The 9,881-nt window shown below is 43.1% G+C and overlaps 1 non-coding gene across 1 annotated transcript; it reads left to right on the top strand.

The window, feature by feature from the left end:
* The first annotated feature begins 9,323 nt into the window (after positions 1-9,323).
* LOC131915777 (U1 spliceosomal RNA) lies at positions 9,324-9,486 on the top strand. The gene has a single exon (XR_009380428.1). It is a non-coding gene; the product is annotated as a U1 spliceosomal RNA (small nuclear RNA).
* Positions 9,487-9,881: the final 395 nt, after the last annotated feature.

Genomic DNA, 9,881 nt, shown 5'->3' on the forward strand with positions numbered 1-9,881 from the left:
GGAGAAAAACCAGTTCTGGAGAGTTGTCCTCTGACTTCCATGTGCCAGCCCACATACTCGTAAATACACACACAGATGCACACACACACACACACACACACACACAAATAAATAAATAAATAAATAAATAAATAAATAAATAAATAAATGTGATTTACAAAAGAAATAACTTCCAAAGTTCTACATGTTTGCAAAATTGTTTATCTCTTCCCACTAGCTCACAAATTCCTTGACAACAGAGACGGTATCAATATCGAAAATCTGTTTAGACATTTGCAGAATGTCAGGTCCTAAGGAAATTCCATCCTCAAACCCCAGAAGGCAGTCCAAATATCCAGAAATGGGCTCAGCCTGGACTATAGGAGGATTTCTGGTGGTCAGATAGACGCCAGCATTCCTCAGGAACTTGTGAAACTGGTTCCCCTCTGCCAAAAGGAGTCATTTCCCTTCCTTCTGGCAGAAGGGCCCTGTGGCTACCTGTGGCACCTATGGGCATATCAAAGTGCATGCTGGTACTGTAAGTACCTGTTACACATTCAAAGTCCACGTTAGCATCCTAGCCCTTCTCATCTCCTCCCCTACCCTACACACCCTCAGCTCACAGGCTTCTCCCTCACAGCTCCTCATTCTCCACAGCTCTTCTCACTGTGTTCTCTCTCTCTCTCTCTCTCTCTCTCTCTCTCTCTCTCTCTCTCTCTCTCTCTCTCTCTCTCATATCCTACAATGAAAACCTTCCCCTTGACCATACTATGTGCAGCTTATACACAGAAGGTGGAGGCCAGGCTTCCAAAGCCATGAGAACCGTGCTTCGTGCTAGGTGTGATGAAATAGAAACCAAGGTCTAAAGCAGGCAGTTTCCAGTAGTAAGGGCTGAGAAGTGCTTGGTAAACTCTTCCAGAGAACAGAGTGGGAGAGGTGACAGGGAGAGTAGGTTTATCAGAAACTGGGGCCACGCTTCTCAGTGCTCCTGGTTAAAGGTCCTTTCATACTCTAAAACTGTTGAGGAGCCAAACCTGGTGGCCCACGCCTTTAATCCCAGGACTCGGGAGGCAGAGGCAGGGGGATCTCTGCGAGTTCAAGGCCAGCCCAAGTTTCTCCTGTCATGTGGTCCTCTTACTTCAACCTCCTGAGTACAGGTGTAAGCCACCATGCCAGATTGTGCGCACACACACACACACACACACACACACACACACACACACATATTGTTTTTTTGAGACAGGATTTCTCTATGTAGTTTTGGTGCCTGTCCTGATCTCGCTCTCTAGACCAGGCTGGCCTCGAACTCACAGAGATCTGCCTTGCTCTGCCTCCTGAGTGCTGGGATTAAAGGCGTGCAGCGCCACCGCCCGGCCCAGATTGCATTTTAAATACATCATTTTTTTTCCTGTGTGTGTGGTAATGTTAGGTCTTTTGTCATTTTGAAAATATTGGTTCAGTGAATTATACACCTCTCCAATGTTAACATACATGTTTCTTTTTCTATTTCTACATTTATTTACGTACTGATTGCATGTGTATATGATGTGTGTGTCGGGTGTGCATGCCCCAGTACTCCTGTGGAGGTCAGAAGACAACTTGCTCGAGCTGGTTCTCTCCTACTGGGTGGGTCTCAAGGATCACCCTCAGGTCACTATGCTTGGTGTCTAGCACCTTTACTTTCGGGAGCCATCTCACCAGCTTCAACAGATTGCATTATACGACATCTCCTGACAAAGATCACTATGTATTGGAATGGCGCCCAGTGACCAATGGCAAATACAAGTTTTCAAAAAGTGTCCCATTTAAAGCTTGGATTTTACCAGCGGCAACAGAGCCGATCAAGCCGTGTCCCTTAGGTGGCCGGCTCACTCTGTTTAGCAGATGTCAGCCAAATTCTCAGCTCTGAGTCACAACCCGCTTTCGTCAGGCTCGAGTCTGTCCAAGGAGAAAACAAGTGTTCCAGGAAAAAAGTGGGCAATTCGGTTTGCAACTCAAAACTATTGCACAATGTCTTCTCCTTGGGACGGCCATTGTTCTTCAACATTCAGCTTTATTCAGACTTTCCATCCCTTCACTCTGGCCAGCGTTTTTAACAACATGCTTTATTCAAGGGTCGACATTTTAATAAAACTAATAATACAGTATTGGCTTACTGCTTCGTCAAAGGACTTTTTCTTTTCTCTTTTCAAAATCTGAAGCAGGGTCTCACGTAGCTCAGGCTGGCCTCAAACTCTCTGTGTAGCAAAAGACGTCCTTGAGCTCCTGCCTTCGAGTGGCCTACAGGAGTCACAGATGCTTATGTCACTGTGCCTAGCTTAGATGGTTTTTACAGAGATTCTGAGGAACTAAATCCAGGTTATGAAGTTTGCAGGTCAGGCACTTTATCCAGTGAACTATTTCCCCGGCTCAAGAGATTGTTTTTTCACACACCATGGCATGTACACACCCATGAAATCAAGCAGCCAGTAAATGTGAAAAAATGCAAAATTCGTTTTTTTTTTTTTTTTGTAAAATTTGTTTTAAAAATATTTATTATTAGTGTGCAGGTACACGATGTACATGTGTGGGTGGGGTATCATAGGGCTTCTTCCTTAAGCTAAAGACTAAGGCAAGTGGGAAGTGTTTGTACATGTGGCCTGGAAAACAAGTACAAAATGTGCTCCATTCCCATGGTCACCCCAACAGGTAGGTGCTGTTAGCATCTTCATTTGACAGAGGAGGCTATAGATCAGAGATGTTTATTTACCAAAGTTCCACTTTGTGGCTAAATTCCAGAAATGGGATTTGAACCCAGATCTACCTGATTAGTTGGTAAATTCTGACTAGATGGCATCTGAGTAGATTCTAGATTTCTAGAAGGAAGAAATGCTACCTTAATATGCTCTATACCCTCCCAGAAATGGCCTGGGATGCACAGTGGACACTGACTGATGATCAGTTGGTTGACTGACAACACAATCAGATTCACAGTCTGTCTCACGTCTCTGGTCCAGACAGACATACTCCTCGACCAAACGAGACAAACAGAACACCGACAAAAACCTCCCACACATTCTGATCAACAAACTCAATTGTCTGAACTAAATCACTGCAGTGCCTTCAAAGGAATCTAAACCTTTACTTAACTACATTTCTTTTACCATTATTATTATTTTATTTTCTTGTTTCTGAGATAAGGTATTAATATAGCCCAGGCTAGCCTTATACTCACTACTTAGCTGACGATGTCCTTGAACTTCTGATCTTTCTTCTTCTACCTCCCAAATGCCACCACCATGCCCAGTTTATGAAGGGATGGTGACAGAAACTAGGGCTTTGGGTTCCGTACCCTACTAACCTAGTCCGGCCTCATCGCCTAGAGTAAATATTTAAAAGAATAGTTGAGATTAGCTTTACAATGTTTCGGTAGATTTATTTATTTTATGCATATTAAATGTTTTGCCTGAATGTATGTATGTGAACCACATGTGTGTCTTGTGCCCACAGATGTCAGAAGAGGATACTGAATCCCCTGGAACTAGAATTCCAGATTGTTGTGAGCCACTATGTGAGTACTGGGAATTGAACCCAGGTCCTCTGTAACAGCAACAAGTGTTCTTAGCTGTACGCCATCTCAACAGCTCTATCCCCCCACTTCTTTGTTTTAGTTAGGATTTCTACTGCTGTGAAGAGACACCATGACCATGGCAACTCTTATAAAGGAAAACATTTACTGGGGTGGCTTAGTTTCAGAGGTTCAGTCCATGATCATTATGATGGGACATGGAGGCAGACATGGTGCTGGAGAAGGAGCTAAGTGTTTTACATCTTGATATGTAGGCAACAGGAAGAGACCTGTCTCACTGGACATGGCTTCAGCATATATGAGACCTTAAAGCTCACCTCTACAGTGACACACTTTCTCCAACAAGACCACGCCTACCCCAACAGGCCACACCTCCTAATAGTACCACTCCCTTTAGGGGCCATTTTCTTTCAAACCATCATATTCCACTCCCTGGCCTCCATAAACTTGTAACAATATCATAATGCAAAAATGCATTCAGTCCAACTTCAAAAGTTCTGGTAGTCAATCACAGTCTCAATAATGTTTAAAAGCCCAAAGTTTTTAAAAGTCTCTTCTGAGATTCATGGAATCTCTTAGCTGTAATCACCTGTAAAATCAAAATAAAAAGCAGATCACATACTTCCAACATATAATGGCACAGGGTATACATTACCACTCCAAAATGTAGGGAAGGGAGCATAGTGGGGAAATACTGGACCAAAGCAAGACTGAAAACCAGATGGACAAACTCCAAACTGCATCTCCATGTCTGATGTCAAAATGCTCTCCAGATCTCCAACTCCTCCCAGTTTTGTTAACTGCAACACACTTCTTTTTTTATTTTATTTTTAAAATTTATTTATTTATGTTTCTATTATCAGCTTGATATAGTATAAATTCTTATCCTAATAGTGAAATGTTTGATTGAGGCTTGCCAGTAATTGAGTAAAACCAAAACTTATTTATTATAAGCCACAGACATCCTAGGGTCCCCCCTGCTATGTAACCTCCCTGGTTCTGTGGGTTGTAGTGTGATTGTTCTTTGCTTTATATCTAGACTCTACTTATGAGTGAGTACATACCATGTTTGTCCTTCTGGGTTTGGGTTACCTCACTCAGGATGATATTTTCTAGTTCCATCCATTTGCCTGCAAATTTCATGCTGTCATTGTTTTTCTCTGCTGAGTAGCACTCCATTGTGTATATGTACCACATTTTCTTAATCCATTCTTCAGTTGATGGGCATCTAGGTTGTTACATCTAGCTATTACAAATAGTGTTGCTATGAACATAGTTGAGCATGTATCTTTGTGGTATGATTGAGCATTCCTTGGGTATATGCCCAAGAGTGGTATGGCTGGATCTTGAGGAAGATCGATTCCCAATTTTCTGAGAAACCGCCATACTGATTTCCACAAGTTTGCATTCCCATCAACAGTGGAGGAGTGTTCCCTTTACTCTACATCCTCTCCAACATATACTGTCATTAGTGTTTTTGATCATTGCCATTCTGACAGGTGTAAGGTGGTATCTCAGAGTCGTTTTGATTTGCATTTCTCTGATGATTAAGGATGTTGAGCATTTCTTTAAATGTCTTTCAGCCATTTGTGATTCTTCTTTTGAGAATTCTCTGTTTAGCTCTTTAGCCCATTTTTTAATTGGATTGTTCAGTATTTTGATGTCTAGTATCTTGAGTTCTTTATATACTTTGGAGATCAGTCCTCTGTCAGATGTGGAGTTGGTGAAGATCTTTTCCCATTTTGTAGGCTGTCTTTTTGTCTTATCGACTATGTCTCCTGCCCTACAAAAGCTTCTCAGTTTCAAGAGGTCCCATTTATTAATTGTTGTGCTCAGTGTCTGTGCTGCTGGTGTTATATTTAGGAAGTGATCTCCTGTGCCAATGTGTTCAAGAGTACTTCCTATTTTCTCTTCTATTAAGTTTAGTGTAACTGGATTTATGTTGAGGTCTTTGATCCACTTGGACTTGAGTTTTGTGCATGGTTACAGATATGGATCTAGTTGTAATCTTTTACATATTGACATCCAGTTATGCCAGCACCATTTGTTGAAGATACTTTCTTTTTTCCATTGTATAGTTTTGGCTTCTTTGTCAAAAATTAGGTGTTCATATGTGCGTGGATTAATGCCAGGGTCTTCAATTTGGTTCCATTGGTCTGTATGTCGATTTTTATACCAGTACCAAGCTGTTTCTATTACTGTAGCTCTACAGAAGAGCTTGATGTTAGGGATGGTGATGCCTCCAGAGGTTGCTTTATTACACAGGATTCTTTTAGCTATCCTGGGTCTTTTGTTTTTCCACATGAAGTTGAGTATTTTTTTTTCCAAGTCTGTGAAGAATTATGTTGGGGTTTTGATGGAGATTGCATTGAATCTGTAGATTGCTTTTGGTAAGATTGCCGTTTTTACTATGTTAATCTTACCTATCCATGAGCATGGGAGATCCTTCCATTTTCTGATATCTTCTTCAATTTCTTTCTTTAGAGATTTAAAGTTCTTATCAAAAAGGTCCTTCACTTGTTAAGTTAGTGTTATCCGAAGGTATTTTATATTATTTGTGGCTATTGTAAAGGGTGATGTTTCTCTGACTTCTTTCTCAGCCTTTTTATCATTTGTGCAACACACTTCTTCCTCTTGGGCTGTTTCCACTTCCTGTTAGCAGCTCTCCTGGGCAGGTATCTCACGGCTCTGGCATCTCCAACATCTTCAGGTCTTCAAGGCAATCCAGGCTTCAACTTCACAGCTTCACTCAATGGCCTCTCTAGGCCTCCATTCAGGGGCACCCCTGACACATGCCTAACCTCAGCGGCTTTCCTTAGTCACAGAGGCAAATTCCATAATCTGTTTCTTCTCTCTTTAACTGTAAAGCCAGAACCACTTGGCTGAAGCTGCCAAGTTCTGCTGCTTGCTGGGGCTAGAACATGGCCCCTTGTCCAATTACATCTTCACCAGCTTTCTGTTTTCCATGGTTTTCTTCACTGCCTAGGTTTGGCTGTTTTGGAACCTGATCTTTAGAACAGGCTGGCATCAAACTCAGAGATCCACCAGCCTCTGCCTTCTAAGTGCTAGGATAAAGGCATGCACCACCACACCCTGTTTTAAGCTATTCTTTAATTCCTGTTCATAAGTTGGACCCTTAGCTGGGTGAGATCTTATCCTGGGGTCATCATTCTTTTTATTCCATTTCTTAACCCATTTATCTCCTTCAACACAAGACTTAGCTCCATTGCACTTCCTGGTGCTCCTTTTCTCCCCAAATTTTACATACTCTAATTTACCTGCTCAGCTTGCTCCTTTTCATGATAAATCTTCATTACAGTTACCACTAATAACCACATGACAGAGTCTGTGCTAGGCTGTTTTGAGATTTCCTCTGCCAACGGAATTAATCCAAAACGCTTCATTTTAGCCTCAGACAGACTCTTCAGACAAGGGCAAATGGCATCTACATTCATCAACAAAATATCACAAGACCAGTCTCTAGGCCACCTACTAACATTCTTCTCCTCTGAAACCCCTGGATTTAGCCCCCCACAGTTCATCAGATCACACTCAGTACCACTGTCTTCCATGCTCCTACTAGGATGGCCCATTAAGTGTCACTTAAAGCATTCAAGTGCTTTTCTAATCCACAATCCCAAGGTTCATATTCCTTCAAACGAAAGCATGGTCAGGCCTATCACAACAATACCCCAGTCCCCCAAATCAACTTCTGTCTTAGTTAGGGTTTTTATTGCTGTGAAGAGATTCCATGACCATGGCAACTCTTAAAAAAGAAAGCGTTTAATTGTGAGTGCCTTACAGTTCAGAGGTTTAGTCCATTATCATCATGGCAGGAAGGATGACAATGTGCAGGCAGACATGGTGCTAGAGAAGGAGCTGAGAGTTCTATATATTGATCTGCAGGCAACAGGAAGTGGTCTGTCTCACTGGGCATGGCTTTAGCATGTATGAGACCTCAAAGCCCACCTCCACAGTGACAAACTTTCTCCAACAAGACCATACCTACTCCAACAAGGCCACACCTCCTAATAGTGCCACTTTCTGTATGGGTCATGTTTTTTTTTTCAAACCACCACACCCTTTAATGCAGGGTCTCACTATGTAGCCCTGTCTGGCCTGGAACTCACTATGTAGACCAGACTAGCCTTAAACTCACAGAGATCCTCCTGCCTCTGTCTTCCTAGTGCTGGGGTTAAATGTGTTCACCACCATGCGGTCTTACTAGCTTTTCAAAGCCATTCCCATTTTCCCTACTTATCGTTACTCCAAAAGGAAAAACTTCACAACCAGAGAGCCGTCAACTGTCCCTGCGGAGCGAATCCCACGTCTCAGATGGGATTCTATATGCTATAAACCTTCACTTCCTGGCTAATGTTGACAATGGCTCCTTAGTGACATGCAGTGATTAATAGACCTATGTCAGGATTTCACAATACGAAGCTCAAATTGCAAACTTAATCCAATGAAAATACACACCAGGTATTTATAGTGAAAATACTTGTTGAAAGACTTCCCCCCTATAGACACATACAACACAGCTCCCAGGGAGTAGAACATCATTTTCCTAAAATTTTGGCAAGAAGCTGAGGAGCCCTGGTAAGACTGGCACCTTGGCGGAACATTTCCTCCTCCCTGTGGCACCCAGCCAGCTTCTGACAGTCCTGTTCCTGCTTCTCAGAGCTGCAAATGGCTGGAAGAGATTTTCCCCTTCTTTACTTTATGGTCCTAACTCACAACCTACAGCAGTCATAAAAGAAGAAATGTATTGGTGGAAACATGATGCAGTACTGAGGGGCCATGACCACTTTAAGGTGAAGTTTGAAATGCATAACCAAGCGACAGACTCATCTGGGTCCAGCCTGTGCTAAGGGGGTCAAGTTGCAGAGAAACCAGTGGAGGTGCTTAGGGAGGTGGTTCAACTGGTGAGGTGCCTGTTGGGGAAGCATGGGGATACACAGCACCCACAAAAAAGGTAAAAGCCAACTATGGAACACATGGAGGCATATGCCTTTAATCCCAAGACTCAGGAGGCTGAGGCAGGCGGAGCTCTGTGAGTTGGAGGCCAGCCTCATGTACATAGCAAATTCAGAACACTGAGGGATACAAGGTGAGATTCTGTTTAAAAAACAAACCAAAACAAAACTGAGTGTGGCTAGCATGTATCTATAACCCCAGCATTGGAGTGATAGAGACGGGATGATCCTGGGACTCACTGGTCAGCTAGCCTGCCCTAACCAGTGAGCTCACAGTTCAATCAAAGACGCTGTTGCAAGTGGCTGGAGCAATGGCTCCAGGGTTTACAAGCACTTTTGCAGAGGACCCAGTTTGGTTTCCAGCACCCATGTGATGCCTCATAACTGTCTGTAACTTCAGTTCCAGGGGCTCTGACATCCTCTTCTGCCAGCTGCAGGTACACACACACACACCCCACACACACACCACACACACACACACACACACACACACACACCCCACACACACACACACACCACACATACACACACACCACACATACACACACACACACCACACATACCACACATACACACACACCACACACACACACCACACACACTACAAACACACACACCACACATACACACATTCACACACACACACCACACCACACACACACACACACACACACACACACACACACACACGGTACACACCCACACTGGCAGACAAAAGTTATATACATAAACCAAAATAAACACCTCTTAAAAGAGGAGAGAGAGAAAGAGAGAGAACCTGTCTTAAAAAACAAGTTTGGATACTTAGCTGGCAGGGAAGGTATCATGACCACAAAGGTAGTTTCCCAGGGTGAGGCTTATCCATTATCCTTGGGACATTCTGACTCCTACGATTTCCCCAAATGCAGAAAACTCAGCTGCATAATGTGTGGAAGGAGGGGACTATGCTCACATTCTCCCCTATAAGAATAAACATTAAAAAAAAAATTAAGGGAGAGAGTAATTGAGGAAGATACCTGATGTTAAATTCTACATGCACCTGTGCACACGTGCATGCATGTGCACATACACACACACCACACATACACACACACCACACACACACACCACACACACACCACACACACACACACCACATACACAAATTCACACACACACCACATACACACCACACACACACACCACACACACACACACACACACCCCACACATACACACACACCACACACACATATACACATACACACATTCACATACACACCACACCACACACACACACACACACCACACACATACACACATTCACACACACACACCACACACATATACACATACACACATTCACACACACACCACAC

This window comes from Peromyscus eremicus, chromosome 7 (genome assembly GCF_949786415.1).
Source record: "Peromyscus eremicus chromosome 7, PerEre_H2_v1, whole genome shotgun sequence".
NCBI classification, from domain to species: domain Eukaryota; kingdom Metazoa; phylum Chordata; class Mammalia; order Rodentia; family Cricetidae; genus Peromyscus; species Peromyscus eremicus.